The 15,825-nt window shown below is 58.3% G+C and overlaps 1 protein-coding gene across 1 annotated transcript in view; it reads right to left on the minus strand.

Moving 5' to 3' along the window:
- Positions 1 to 15,825, minus strand: part of LOC140405628 (calcium-binding and coiled-coil domain-containing protein 1-like) — a gene marked incomplete at its 3' end in the record, with an annotated part of 162,948 nt that overhangs the window by 22,650 nt on the left and 124,473 nt on the right. The gene's annotated exons all lie outside the window — the stretch shown is intronic.

Below are 15,825 nucleotides of genomic sequence, written 5' to 3' on the forward strand. Positions count from 1 at the left end.
TACACCCCTCCCTATCTCTGTAACCTCCTCCAGTCCCCTACGCCCCTCCCTATCTCTGTAACGTCCTCCAGTCCCCTACACCCCTCCCTATCTCTGTAACCTCCTCCAGCCCCCTACAATCCTCCCTATCTCTGTAACCTCCTCCAGCCCGTACACCCCTCCCTATCTCTGTATCCTCCTCCAGCCCCCTACACCCCTCCATATCTCTGTAACCTCCTCCAGCCCCCTACACCCCTCCCTATCTCTGTAACCTCCTCCAGTCCCCTACACCCCTCCCTATCTCTGTAACCTCCTCCAGCCCCCTACACCCCTCCCTGTCTCTGTAACCTCCTCCAGCTCCTACACCCCTCCCTATCTCTGTAACCTCCTCCAGCCCCTACACCCCGCCCTATCTCTGTAACCTCTTGCAGTCCACTACACCCCTCCCTATCTCTGTAACCTCCTCCAGCCCCCTACACCCCTCCCTATCTCTGTAACCTCCTCCAGTCCCCTACACCCCTCCATATCTCTGTAACCTCCTCCAGCCCCCTACACCCCTCCCTATCTCTGTAACCTCCTCCAGTCCCCTACACCCCACCCTAACTCTGTAACCTCCTCCAGCCCCCTACACCCCTCCCTATCTCTGTAACCTCCTCCAGTCCCCTACGCCCCTCCCTATCTCTGTAACGTCCTCCAGTCCCCTACACCCCTCCCTATCTCTGTAACCTCCTCCAGCCCCCTACAATCCTCCCTATCTCTGTAACCTCCTCCAGTCCCCTACACCCCTCCCTATCTCTGTAACCTCCTCCAACCCCCTACACCCCTTCCTATCTCTGTAACCTCCTCCAGCCCCCTACACCCCTCCCTATCTCTGTAACCTCCTCCAGCCCCCGACACCCTCCCTATCTCTGTAACCTCCTCCAACCACCTAGACCCCTCCCTATAACAAAGAACAAAGAACAAAGAAATGTACAGCACAGGAACAGTCCCTTCGGCCCTCCAAGTCCGTGCCGACCATGCTGCCCGACTAAACTACAATCTTCTACACTTCCTGGGTCCGTATCCCTCTATTCCCATCCTATTCATGTATTTGTCAAGATGCCCCTTAAATGTCCCTATCGTCCCTGCTTCCACCACCTCCTCCGGTAGTGAATTCCAGGCACCCACTACCCTCTGCGTAAAACACTTGCCTCGTACATCTACTCTAAACTTTGCCCCTCTCACCTTAAGCCTATGCCCCCTAGTAATTGACCCCTCTACCCTGGGGAAAAGCCTCTGACTATCCACTCTGTCTATGCCCCTCATAATTTTGTAGACCTCTATCAGGTCGCCCCTCAACCTCCTTCGTTCCAGTGAGAACAAACCGAGTTTATTCAATCGCTCCTCATAGCTTATGCCCTCCATACCAGGCAACATTCTGGTAAATCTCTTCTGCACCCTCTCTAAAGCCTCCACATCCTTCTGGTAGTGTGGCGACCAGAATTGAACACTATACTCCAAGTGTGGCCTAACTAAGGTTCTATACAGCTGCAACATGACTTGCCAATTCTTATACTCAATGCCCCGGCCAATGAAGGCAAGCATGCCGTATGCCTTCTTGACTACCTTCTCCACCTGTGTTGCCCCTTTCAATGACCTGTGGACCTGTACTCCTAGATCTCTTTGACTTTCAATACTCTTGAGGGTTCTACCATTCACTGTATATTCCCTACCTGCATTAGACCTTCCAAAATGCATTACCTCACATTTGTCCGGATTAAACTCCATCTGCCGCCTCTCCGCCCAAGTCTCCAGACAATCTAAATCCTGCTGTATCCTCCGACAGTCCTCATCGCCATCCGCAATTCCACCAACCTTTGTGTCGTCTGCAAACTTACTAATCAGACCAGTTACATTTTCCTCCAAATCATTTATATATACTACAAAGAGCAAAGGTCCCAGCACTGATCCCTGCGGAACACCACTGGTCACAGCCCTCCAATTAGAAAAGCATCCCTCCATTGCTACCCTCTGCCTTCTATGGCCTAGCCAGTTCTGTATCCACCTTGCCAGTTCACCCCTGATCCCGTGTGACTTCACCTTTTGTACTAGTCTACCATGAGGGACCTTGTCAAAGGCCTTACTGAAGTCCATATAGACAACATCTACTGCCCTACCTGCATCAATCATCTCTGTAACCTCCTCCAGCTCCGTACAACCCTCCCTATCTCTGTAACGTCCTCCAGCCCCCTACACCCCTCCCTATCTCTGCAACCTCCTCCAGTCCCCTACACCCCTCCCTATCTCTGTAACCTCCTCCAGCCCCCTACACCCTCCCGCTCTCTGTAACCTCCTCCAGCCCCCTACACCCCTCCCTATCTCTGTAACCTCCTCCAGTCCCCTACATCCCTCCCTATCTCTGTAACCTCCTCCAGCCCCCTACACCCTCCCTATCTCTGTAACCTCCTCCAGCCCCCTACACCCCTCCCTATCTCTGTAACCTCCTCCAGCCCCCTACACCCCTCCCTATCTCTGTAACCTCCTCCAGCCCCCTACACCCTCCCTATCTCTGTAACCTCCTCCAGCCCCCTGCACCCCTCCCTATCTCTGTATCCTCCTCCAGCCCCCTACACCCTCCCTATCTCTGTAACCTCCTCCAGCCCCCTACACCCCTCCCTATCTCTGTAACCTCCTCCAGCTCCCTACACCCCTCCCGATCTCTGTAACCTCCTCCAGCCCCCTACACCCCTCCCTATTTTTGTAACCTCCTCCAGCCCCCTACACCCCTCCCTATCGCTGTAATCGCCTCCAGCCCCCTACACCCCTCCCTATCTCTGCAACCTCCTCCAGCCCCCTACAACCCTCCCTATCTCTGTAACCTCCTCCAGCCCCCTACACCCCTCCCTACCTCTGTAACCTCCTCCAGCCCCTACACCCTCCCTATCTCTGTAAGCTCCTCCAGTCCCCTACACCCCTCCCTATCTCTGTAACCTCCCCCAGCCCCCCTACAACCCTCCCTATCTCTGTAACCTCCTCCAGCCCCTACACCCCTCCCTATCTCTGTAACCTCCTCCAGCCCCTACACACCTCCCTAACTCTGTAACCTCCTCCAGCCCCCTACACCCCTGCCAATCTCTGTAACCTCCTCCAGCCCCCTACACCCCTCCCTATCTCTGTAACCTCCTCCAGCCCCTACACCCCTCCCTATCTTTGTAACCTCCTCCAGCCCCCTACACCCCCCCCTATCGCTGTAATCGCCTCCAGCCCCCTACACCCCTCCCTATCTCTGTAACCTCCTCCAGCCCCCTACACCCCTCCCTATCTCTCTAACCTCCTCCAGCCCCTACACCCCTCCCTATCTCTGGAACCTCCTCCAGCCCTCTACAACCCTCCCTATCTCTGTAACCTCCTCCAGCCCCCTACACCCCTCCCTGTCTCTGTAACCTCCTCCAGCTCCTACACCCCTCCCTATCTCTGTAACCTCCTCCAGTCCCCTACACCCCTCCCTATCTCTGTAACCTCCTCCAGCCCCCTTCACCCCTCCCTATCTCTGTAACCTCCTCCAGTCCCCTACACCCCTCCATATCTCTGTAACCTCCTCCAGCCCCCTACACCCTCTCCCTATCTCTGTAACCTCCTCCAACCACCTAGACCCCTCCCTATCTCTGTAACCTCCTCCAGCTCCGTACAACCCTCCCTATCTCTGTAACGTCCTCCAGCCCCCTACACCCCTCCCTATCTCTGTAACCTCCTCCAGCCCCCTACACCCCTCGCTATCTCTGTAACCTCCTCCAGCCCCCTACACCCTCCCTATCTCTGTAACCTCCTCCAGCCCCCTACACCCCTCCCTATCTCTGTAACCTCCTCCAGCCCCCTACACCCCTCCCTATCTCTGTAACCTACTCCAGCCCCCTACACCCCTCCCTATCTCTGTAACCTCCTCCAGCCCCACTACACCCCTCCCTATCTCTGTAACCTCCTCCAGTCCCCTACACCCCTCCCTATCTCTGTAACCTCCTCCAGCCCCCTACACCCTCCCTATCTCTGTAACCTCCTCCAGCCCCCTACACCCCTCCCTATCTCTGTAACCTCCTCCAGCCCCCTACACCCCTCCCTATCTCTGTAACCTCCTCCAGCCCCCTACACCCTCCCTATCTCTGTAACCTCCTCGAGCCCCCTGCACCCCTCCCTATCTCTGTAACCTCCTCCAGCCCCCTACACCCTCCCTATCTCTGTAACCGCCTCCAGCCCCCTACACCCCTCCCTATCTCTGTAACCTCCTCCAGCCCCCCTACACCCCTCCCTATCTCTGTAACCTCCTCCAGCCCCCTACACCCTCCCTATCTCTGTAACCTCCTCCAGCCCCCTAAACCCCTCCCTATCTCTGTAACCTCCCCCAGCCCCCCTACAACCCTGCCTATCTCTGTAACCTCCTCCAGCCCCTACACCCCTCCCTATCTCTGTAACCTCCTCCAGTCCCCTACACCCCTCCCTATCTCTGTAACCTCCTCCAGCCCCTACACCCCTCCCTATCTCTGTAACCTCCTCCAGTCCCCTACACCCCTCCCTATCTCTGTAACCTCCTCCAGCCCCTACACCTCTCCCAATCTCTGTAACCTCCTCCAGCCCCTACACACCTCCCTATCTCTGTAACCTCCTCCAGCCCCCTACACCCCTCCCAATCTCTGTAACCTCCTCCAGCCCCCTACACCCCTCCCTATCTCTGTAACCTCCTCCAGCCCCTACACCCCTCCCTATGTTTGTAACCTCCTCCAGCCCCCTACACCCCTCCCTATCGCTGTAATCGCCTCCAGCCCCCTACACCCCTCCCTATCTCTGTAACCTCCTCCAGCCCCCTACACCCCTCCCTATCTCTGTAACCTCCTCCAGCCCCCTACACCCTCCCTATCTCTGTAACCTCCTCCAGCCCCCTACACCCCTCCCTATCTCTGTAACCTCCTCCAGCCCCTACACCCCTCCCTATCTCTGTAACCTCCTCCAGCCCCTACACCCCTCCCTACCTCTGTAACCTCCTCCAGCACCCTACACCCCTCCCTATCTCTGTAACCTCCTCCAGTCCCCTACACCCCTCCCTATCTCTGTAACCTCCTCCAGCCACCTACACCCCTCCCTATCTCTGTAACCTCCTCCAGTCCACTACACCCCTCCTTATCTCTGTAACCTCCTCCAGCCCCCTACACCCTCTCCCTATCTCTGTAACCTCCTCCAACCACCTACACCCCTCCCTATCTCTGTAACCTCCTCCAGCCCCGTACAACCCTCCCTATCTCTGTAACGTCCTCCAGCCCCCTACACCCCTCCCTATCTCTGTAACCTCCTCCAGCCCCCCTACACCCTCCCTATCTCTGTAACCTCCTCCAGCCCCCCTACACCCCTCCCTATCTCTGTAACCTCCTCCAGCCCCACTACACCCCTCCCTATCTCTGTAACCTCCTCCAGTCCCCTACACCCCTCCCTATCTCTGTAACCTCCTCCAGCCCCCTACACCCTCCCTATCTCTGTAACCTCCTACAGCCCCCTACACCCCTCCCTATCTCTGTAACCTCCTCCAGCCCACTACACCGCTCCCTATCTCTGTAACCTCCTCCAGCTCCCTACACCCCTCCCTATCTCTGTAACGTCCTCCAGCCCCCTACAGCCCTCCCTACCTTTGTAACCTCCTCCAGCCCCCTACACCCCTCCCTATCGCTGTAATCGCCTCCAGCCCCCTACACCCCTCCCTATCTCTGTAACCTCCTCCAGCCCCCTACACCCCTCCCTATCTCTGTAACCTCCTCCAGCCCCCTACACCCCTCCCTATTTATGTAACCACCTCCAGTCCCTACAACCCTCCCCATCTCTGTAACCTCCTCCAATCCCCTACACCCCTCCCTATCTCTGTAGCATCCTCCAGCCCCCTACACCGCTCCCTATCTCTGTAACCTCCTCCAGCCCCTACACCCCTCCCTATCTCTGTAACCTCCTCCAGCCCCCTACACCCCTCCCTATCTCTGTAACCTCCTCCAGCCCCCTACACCCCTCCCTATCTCTGTAACCTCCTCCAGCCCCTACACCCCTCCCTATCTCTGTAACCTCCTCCAGCCCCCTACAACCCTCCCTATCTCTGTAAGCTCCTCCAGCCCCTACAACCCTCCCTATCTCTGTAACCTCCTCCAGCCCCTACACCCCTCCCTATCTCTGTAACCTCCTCCAGCCCCCTACAACCCTCCCTATCTCTGTAACCTCCTCCAGCCCCCTACACCCCTCCCTATCTATGTAACCACCTCCAGTCCCTACAACACTCCCCATCTCTGTAACCTCCTCCAGCCCCCTACACCCCTCCCTATCTCTGTAGCCTCCTCCAGCCCCCTACACCACTCCCTATCTCTGTAACCTCCTCCAGCCCCTTCACCCCTCCCTATCTCTGTAACCTCCTCCAGCCCCCTACAACCCTCCCTATCTCCGTAACCTTCTCCAGCCCCCTACACCCCTCCCTATCTCTGTAACCTCCTCCAGCCCCTACACCCTCCCTATCTCTGTAAGCTCCTCCAGTCCCCTACACCCCTCCCTATCTCTGTAACCTCCCCCAGCCCCCCTACAACCCTCCCTATCTCTGTAACCTCCTCCAGCCCCTACACCCCTCCCTATCTCTGTAACCTCCTCCAGCCCCTAGACACCTCCCTATCTCTGTAACCTCCCCCAGCCCCCCTACAACCCTCCCTATCTCTGTAACCTCCTCCAGCCCCTACACCCCTCCCTATCTCTGTAACCTCCTCCAGCCCCTACACACCTCCCTATCTCTGTAACCTCCTCCAGCCCCCTACACCCCTCCCAATCTCTGTAACCTCCTCCAGCCCCCTACACCCCTCCCTATCTCTGTAACCTCCTCCAGCCCCTACACCCCTCCCTATGTTTGTAACCTCCTCCAGCCCCCTACACCCCTCCCTATCGCTGTAATCGCCTCCAGCCCCCTACACCCCTCCCTATCTCTGTAACCTCCTCCAACCCCCTACAACCCTCCCTATCTCTGTAACCTCCTCCAGCCCCCTACACCCTCACTATCTCCGTAAACTCCTCCAGCCCCCCACTCCCCTCCCTATCTCTGTAACCTCCTCCAGCCCCTACACCCCTCCCTATCTCTGTAACCTCCTCCAGCCCCTACACCCCTCCCTATCTCTGTAACCTCCTCCAGCACCCTACACCCCTCCCTATCTCTGTAACCTCCTCCAGTCCCCTCCACCCCTCCCTATCTCTGTAACCTCCTCCAGCCCCCTACACCCCTCCCTATCTCTGTAACCTCCTCCAGTCCCCTACACCCCTCCTTATCTCTGTAACCTCCTCCAGCCCCCTACACCCTCCCTATCTCTGTAACCTCCTCCAGCCCCGTACAACCCTCCCTATCTCTGTAACGTCCTCCAGCCCCTTACACCCCTCCCTATCTCTGTAACCTCCTCCAGCCCCCCTACACCCCTCCCTATCTCTGTAACCTCCTCCAGCCACACTACACCCCTCCCTATCTCTGTAACCTCCTCCAGTCCCCTACACCCCTCCCTATCTCTGTAACCTCCTGCAGCCCCCTACACCCTCCCTATCTCTGTAACCTCCTCCAGCCCCCTACACCCCTCCCTATCTCTGTAACCTCCTCCAGCCCCCTACACCCCTCCCTATCTCTGTAACCTCCTCCAGCCTCTACACCCCTCCCTATCTCTGTAACCTCCTCCAGCCCCCTACACCCCTCCCTATCTCTGTAACCTCCTCCAGCCTCTACACCCTCCCTATCTCTGTAACCTCCTCCAGCCCCCTACACCCCTCCTTATCTCTGTAACCTCCTCCAACCCCCTACACCCTCCCTATCTCTGTAACCTCCTCCAGCCCCCTACACCCCTCCCTATCTCTGTAACCTCCTCCAGCCCCCTACACCCTCCCTATCTCTGTAACCTCCTCCAGCCCCCTACACTCCTCCCTATCTCTGTAACCTCCTCCAGCTCCCTACACCCCTCCCTATCTCTGTAACGTCCTCCAGCCCCCTACAACCCTCCCTACCTTTGCAACCTCCTCCAGCCCCCTACACCCCTCCCTATCGCTGTAATCGCCTCCAGCCCCCTACACCCCTCCCTATCTCTGTAACCTCCTCCAGCCCCCTACACCCCTCCCTATCTCTGTAACCTCCTCCAGCCCCCTACACCCCTCCCTATCTATGTAACCACCTCCAGTCCCTACAACCCTCCCCATCTCTGTAACCTCCTCCAGCCCCCTACACCCCTCCCTATCTCTGTAGCCTCCTCCAGCCCCCTACACCGCTGCTATCTCTGTAACCTCCTCCAGCCCCTACAACCCTCCCTATCTCTGTAACCTCCTCCAGCCCCTACACCCCTCCCTATCTCTGTAACCTCCTCCAGCCCCCTACAACCCTCCCTATCTCCGTAACCTCCTCCAGCCCCCTACACCCCTCCCTATCTCTGTAACCTCCTCCAGCCCCTACACCCTCCCTATCTCTGAAAGCTCCTCCAGTCCCCTACACCCCTCCCTATCTCTGTAACCTCCCCCAGCCCCCCTACAACCCTCCCTATCTCTGTAACCTCCTCCAGCCCCTACACCCCTCCCTATCTCTGTAACCTCCTCCAGCCCCTACACACCTCCCTATCTCTGTAACCTCCTCCAGCCCCCTACACCCCTCCCAATCTCTGTAACCTCCTCCAGCCCCCTACACCACTCCCAATCTCTGTAACCTCCTCCAGCCCCTACACCCCTCCCTATCTTTGTAACCTCCTCCAGCCCCCTACACCCCTCCCTATCGTTGTAATCGCCTCCAGCCCCGACACCCCTCCCTATCTCTGTAACCTCCTCCAGCCCCGACAACCCTCCCTATCTCTGTAACCTCCTCCAGCCCCTACACCCCTCCCTATCACTGTAACCTCCTCCAGCCCCCCAACTCCCCTCCCTATCCCTGTAACCTCCTCCAGCCCCCTACACCCCTCCCTATCTCTGTAACCTCCTCCAAACCCCTACACCCCTCCCTATCTCTGTAACCTCCTCCAGCCCCCGACAACCCTCCCTATCTCTGTAACCTCCTCCAGCCCCCTACACCCCTCCCTATTTCTGTAACCTCCTCCAGCCCCTACACCCTCCCTATCTCTGTAAGCTCCTTCAGTCCCCTACACCCCTCCCTACCTTTGTAACCTCCTCCAGCCCCCTACACCCCTCCCTATCGCTGTAATCGCCTCCAGCCACCTACACCCCTCCCTATCTCTGTAACCTCCTCCAGCCCCCTACACCCCTCCCTATCTCTGTAACCTCCTCCAGCCCCCTACACCCCTCCCTATCTATGTAACCACCTCCAGTCCCTACAACCCTCCCCATCTCTGTAACCTCCTCCAGCCCCCTACACTCCTCCCTATCTCTGTAACGTCCTCCAGCCCCCTACACCCCTCCCTACCTTTGTAACCTCCTCCAGCCCCCTACACCCCTCCCTATCGCTGTAACCTCCTCCAGCCCCCTACACCCCTCCTTATCTCTGTAACCTCCTCCAACCCCCTACACCCTCACTATCTCTGTAACCTCCTCCAGCCCCCTACACCCCTCCCTATCTCTGTAACCTCCTCCAGCCCCCGACACCCTCCCTATCTCTGTAACCTCCTCCAGCCCCCTACACTCCTCCCTATCTCTGTAACCTCCTCCAGCTCCCTACACCCCTCCCTATCTCTGTAACGTCCTCCAGCCCCCTACACCCCTCCCTACCTTTGTAACCTCCTCCAGCCCCCTACACCCCTCCCTATCGCTGTAATCGCCTCCAGCCCCCTACACCCCTCCCTATCTCTGTAACCTCCTCCAGCCCCCTACACCCCTCCCTATCTCTGTAACCTCCTCCAGCCCCCTACACCCCTCCCTATCTATGTAACCACCTCCAGTCCCTACAACCCTCCCCATCTCTGTAACCTCCTCCAGCCCCCTACACCCCTCCCTATCTCTGTAGCCTCCTCCAGCCCCCTACACCGCTCCCTATCTCTGTAACCTCCTCCAGCCCCCTACAACCCTCCCTATCTCCGTAACCTCCTCCAGCCCCCTACACCCCTCCCTATCACTGTAACCTCCTCCAGCCCCTACACCCTCCCTATCTCTGAAAGCTCCTCCAGTCCCCTACACCCCTCCATATCTCTGTAACCTCCCCCAGCCCCCCTACAACCCTCCCTATCTCTGTAACCTCCTCCAGCCCCTACACCCCTCCCTATCTCTGTAACCTCCTCCAGCCCCTACACACCTCCCTATCTCTGTAACCTCCTCCAGCCCCCTACACCCCTCCCAATCTCTGTAACCTCCTCCAGCCCCCTACACCACTCCCAATCTCTGTAACCTCCTCCAGCCCCAACACCCCTCCCTATCTTTGTAACCTCCTCCAGCCACCTACACCCCTCCCTATCTCTGTAACCTCCTCCAGCCCCCTACACCCCTCACTATCTCTGTAACCTCCTCCAGGCCCTACACCCCTCCCTACCTTTGTAACCTCCTCCAGCCCCCTACACCCCTCCCTATCGCTGTAACCTCCTCCAGCCCCCTACACCCCTCCTTATCTCTGTAACCTCCTCCAACCCCCTACACCCTCCCTATCTCTGTAACCTCCTCCAGCCCCCTACACTCCTCCCTATCTCTGTAACCTCCTCCAGCCCCCTACACCCTCCCTATCTCTGTAACCTCCTCCAGCCCCCTACACTCCTCCCTATCTCTGTAACCTCCTCCAGCTCCCTACACCCCTCCCTATCTCTGTAACGTCCTCCAGCCCCCTACACCCCTCCCTAACTTTGTAACCTCCTCCAGCCCCCTACACCCCTCCCTATCGCTGTAATCGCCTCCAGCCCCCTACACCCCTCCCTATCTCTGTAACCTCCTCCAGCCCCCTACACCCCTCCCTATCTCTGTAACCTCCTCCAGCCCCCTACACCCCTCCCTATCTATGTAACCACCTCCAGTCCCTACAACCCTCCCCATCTCTGTAACCTCCTCCAGCCCCCTACACCCCTCCCTATCTCTGTAGCCTCCTCCAGCCCCCTACACCGCTCCCTATCTCTGTAACCTCCTCCAGCCCCCTACAACCCTCCCTATCTCCGTAACCTCCCCCAGCCCCCCTACAACCCTCCCTATCTCTGTAACCTCCTCCAGCCCCTACACCCCTCCCTATCTCTGTAACCTCCTCCAGCCCCTACACACCTCCCTATCTCTGTAACCTCCTCCAGCCCCCTACACCCCTCCCAATCTCTGTAACCTCCTCCAGCCCCCTACACCACTCCCTATCTCTGTAACCTCCTCCAGCCCCTACACCCCTCCCTATCTTTGTAACCTCCTCCAGCCCCCTACACCCCTCCCTATCGTTGTAATCGCCTCCAGCCCCGACACCCCTCCCTATCTCTGTAACCTCCTCCAGCCCCCTACACCCCTCCCTATCTCTGTAACCTCCTCCAGCCCCCTACACCCCTCCCTATCTATGTAACCACCTCCAGTCCCTACAACCCTCCCCATCTCTGTAACCTCCTCCAGCCCCCTACACCCCTCCCTATCTATGTAGCCTCCTCCAGCCCCCTACACCGCTGCTATCTCTGTAACCTCCTCCAGCCCCTACAACCCTCCCTATCTCTGTAACCTCCTCCAGCCCCTACACCCCTCCCTATCTCTGTAACCTCCTCCAGTCCCCTACACCCCTCCCTATCTCTGTAACCTCCCCCAGCCCCCCTACAACCCTCCCTATCTCTGTAACCTCCTCCAGCCCCTACACCCCTCCCTATCTCTGTAACCTCCCCCAGCCCCCCTACAACCCACCCTATCTCTGTAGCCTCCTCCAGCCCCCTACACCGCTGCTATCTCTGTAACCTCCTCCAGCCCCTACAACCCTCCCTATCTCTGTAACCTCCTCCAGCCCCTACACCCCTCCCTATCTCTGTAACCTCCTCCAGCCCCCTACAACCCTCCCTATCTCCGTAACCTCCTCCAGCCCCCTACACCCCTCCCTATCTCTGTAACCTCCTCCAGCCCCTACACCCTCCCTATCTCTGAAAGCTCCTCCAGTCCCCTACACCCCTCCCTATCTCTGTAACCTCCCCCAGCCCCGACACCCCTCCCTATCTCTGTAACCTCCTCCAGCCCCTACACCCTCCCTATCTCTGAAAGCTCCTCCAGTCCCCTACAACCCTCCCTATCTCTGTAACCTCCTCCAGCCCCTACACCCCTCCCTATCTCTGTAACCTCCTCCAGCCCCTACACACCTCCCTATCTCTGTAACCTCCTCCAGCCCCCTACACCCCTCCCAATCTCTGTAACCTCCTCCAGCCCCCTACACCACTCCCTATCTCTGTAACCTCCTCCAGCCCCTACACCCCTCCCTACCTTTGTAACCTCCTCCAGCCCCCTACACACCTCCCTATCGTTGTAATCGCCTCCAGCCCCGACACCCCTCCCTATCTCTGTAACCTCATCCAGCCCCGACAACCCTCCCTATCTCTGTAACCTCCTCCAGCCCCTACACCCCTCCCTATCACTGTAACCTCCTCCAGCCCCCCTACTCCCCTCCCTATCCCTGTAACCTCCTCCAGCCCCCTACACCCCTCCCTATCTCTGTAACCTCCTCCAAACCCCTACACCCCTCCCTATCTCTGTAACCTCCTCCAGCCCCCGTCAACCCTCCCTATCTCTGTAACCTCCTCCAGCCCCCTACACCCCTCCCTATTTCTGTAACCTCCTCCAGCCCCTACACCCTCCCTATCTCTGTAAGCTCCTTCAGTCCCCTACACCCCTCCCTATCTCTGAAACCTCCTCCAGCCTGCTACACCCCTCCGTATCTCTGTAACCTCCTCCAGCCCCTACACCCCTCCCTATCTCTGTAACCTCCTCCAGCCCCCTACACCCCTCCCTATCTCTGTAACCTCCTCCAGCCCCTACACCCCTCCCTATCTCTGTAACCTCCTCCAGCCCCCTGCACCCCTCCCTATCTGTGTAACCTCCTCCAGCCCCTACACCCCTCCCTATCTCTGTAACCTCCTCCAGCCCCTACACCCCTCCCTGTCTCTGTAACCTCCTCCAGCTCCTACACCCCTCCCTATCTCTGTAACCTCCTCCAGCTCCTACACCCCTCCCTATCCCTGAAACCTCCTCCAGCCTGCTACACCCCTCCCTATCTCTGTAACCTCCTCCAGCCCCTACACCCCTCCCTATCTCTGTAACCTCCTCCAGCCCCCTACACCCCTCCCTATCTCTGTAACCTCCTCCAGCCCCTACACCCCTCCCTATCTCTGTAACCTCCTCCAGCCCCCCTACACCCCTCCCTATCTCTGTAACCTCCTCCAGCCTCTACACCCTCCCTATCTCTGTAACCTCCTCCAGCCCCCTACACCCCTCCTTATCTCTGTAACCTCCTCCAACCCCCTACACCCTCCCTATCTCTGTAACCTCCTCCAGCCCCCTACACCCCTCCCTATCTCTGTAACCTCCTCCAGCCCCCTACACCCTCCCTATCTCTGTAACCTCCTCCAGCCCCCTACACCCCTCCCTATCTCTGTAACCTCCTCCAGCCCCCTACACCCCTCCCTATCTCTGTAACCTCCTCCAGCCCCCTACACCCTCCCTATCTCTGTAACCTCCTCCAGCCCCCTACACCCCTCCCAATCTCTGTAACTTCCTCCAGCTCCCTACACCCCTCCCTATCTCTGTAACGTCCTCCAGCCCCCTACACCCCTCCCTACCTTTGTAACGTCCTCCAGCCCCCTACACCCCTCCCTATCGCTGTAATCGCCTCCAGCCCCCTACACCCCTCCCTATCGCTGTAATCGCCTCCAGCCACCTACACCCCTCCCTATCTCTGTAACCTCCTCCAGCCCCTACACCCCTCCCTATCTCTGTAACCTCCTCCAGCCCCCTACACCCCTCCCTATCTCTGTAACCTCCTCCAGCCCCCTACACCCCTCCCTATCTATGTAACCACCTCCAGTCCCTAAAACCCTCCCCATCTCTGTAACCTCCTCCAGCCACCTACACTCCTCCCTATCTCTGTAACGTCCTCCAGCCCCCTACACCCCTCCCTACCTTTGTAACCTCCTCCAGCCCCCTACACACCTCCCTATCGCTGTAACCTCCTCCAGCCCCCTACACCCCTCCCTATCTCTGTAACCTCCTCCAGCCCCTACACACCTCCCTATCTCTGTAACCTCCTCCAGCCCCCTACACCCCTCCCAATCTCTGTAACCTCCTCCAGCCCCCTACACCACTCCCTATCTCTGTAACCTCCTCCAGCCCCTACACCCCTCCCTATCTTTGTAACCTCCTCCAGCCCCCTACACCCCTCCCTATCGTTGTAATCGCCTCCAGCCCCGACACCCCTCCCTATCTCTGTAACCTCCTCCAGCCCCCTACACCCCTCCCTATCTCTGTAACCTCCTCCAGCCCCCTACACCCCTCCCTATCTATGTAACCACCTCCAGTCCCTACAACCCTCCCCATCTCTGTAACCTCCTCCAGCCCCCTACACCCCTCCCTATCTATGTAGCCTCCTCCAGCCCCCTACACCGCTGCTATCTCTGTAACCTCCTCCAGCCCCTACAACCCTCCCTATCTCTGTAACCTCCTCCAGCCCCTACACCCCTCCCTATCTCTGTAACCTCCTCCAGCCCCCTACAACCCTCCCTATCTCCGTAACCTCCTCCAGCCCCCTACACCCCTCCCTATCTCTGTAACCTCCTCCAGCCCCTACACCCTCCCTATCTCTGAAAGCTCCTCCAGTCCCCGACACCCCTCCCTATCTCTGTAACCTCCCCCAGCCCCGACACCCCTCCCTATCTCTGTAACCTCCTCCAGCCCCTACACCCTCCCTATCTCTGAAAGCTCCTCCAGTCCCCTACAACCCTCCCTATCTCTGTAACCTCCTCCAGCCCCTACACCCCTCCCTATCTCTGTAACCTCCTCCAGCCCCTACACACCTCCCTATCTCTGTAACCTCCTCCAGCCCCCTACACCCCTCCCAATCTCTGTAACCTCCTCCAGCCCCCTACACCACTCCCTATCTCTGTAACCTCCTCCAGCCCCTACACCCCTCCCTACCTTTGTAACCTCCTCCAGCCCCCTACACCCCTCCCTATCGTTGTAATCGCCTCCCGCCCCGACACCCCTCCCTATCTCTGTAACCTCATCCAGCCCCGACAACCCTCCCTATCTCTGTAACCTCCTCCAGCCCCTACACCCCTCCCTATCACTGTAACCTCCTCCAGCCCCCCTACTCCCCTCCCTATCCCTGTAACCTCCTCCAGCCCCCTACACCCCTCCCTATCTCTGTAACCTCCTCCAAACCCCTACACCCCTCCCTATCTCTGTAACCTCCTCCAGCCCCCGTCAACCCTCCCTATCTCTGTAACCTCCTCCAGCCCCCTACACCCCTCCCTATTTCTGTAACCTCCTCCAGCCCCTACACCCTCCCTATCTCTGTAAGCTCCTTCAGTCCCCTACACCCCTCCCTATCTCTGAAACCTCCTCCAGCCTGCTACACCCCTCCCTATCTCTGTAACCTCCTCCAGCCCCTACACCCCTCCCTATCTCTGTAACCTCCTCCAGCCCCCTACACCCCTCCCTATCTCTGTAACCTCCTCCAGCCCCTACACCCCTCGCTATCTCTGTAACCTCCTCCAGCCCCCTGCACCCCTCCCTATCTGTGTAACCTCCTCCAGCCCCTACACCCCTCCCTATCTCTGTAACCTCCTCCAGCCCCTACACCCCTCCCTGTCTCTGTAACCTCCTCCAGCTCCTACACCCCTCCCTATCTCTGTAACCTCCTCCAGCTCCTACACCCCTCCCTATCCCTGAAACCTCCTCCAGCCTGCTACACCCCTCCCTATCTCT

Source organism: Scyliorhinus torazame, unplaced genomic scaffold (genome assembly GCF_047496885.1).
Source record: "Scyliorhinus torazame isolate Kashiwa2021f unplaced genomic scaffold, sScyTor2.1 scaffold_153, whole genome shotgun sequence".
Lineage (NCBI taxonomy): Eukaryota > Metazoa > Chordata > Chondrichthyes > Carcharhiniformes > Scyliorhinidae > Scyliorhinus > Scyliorhinus torazame.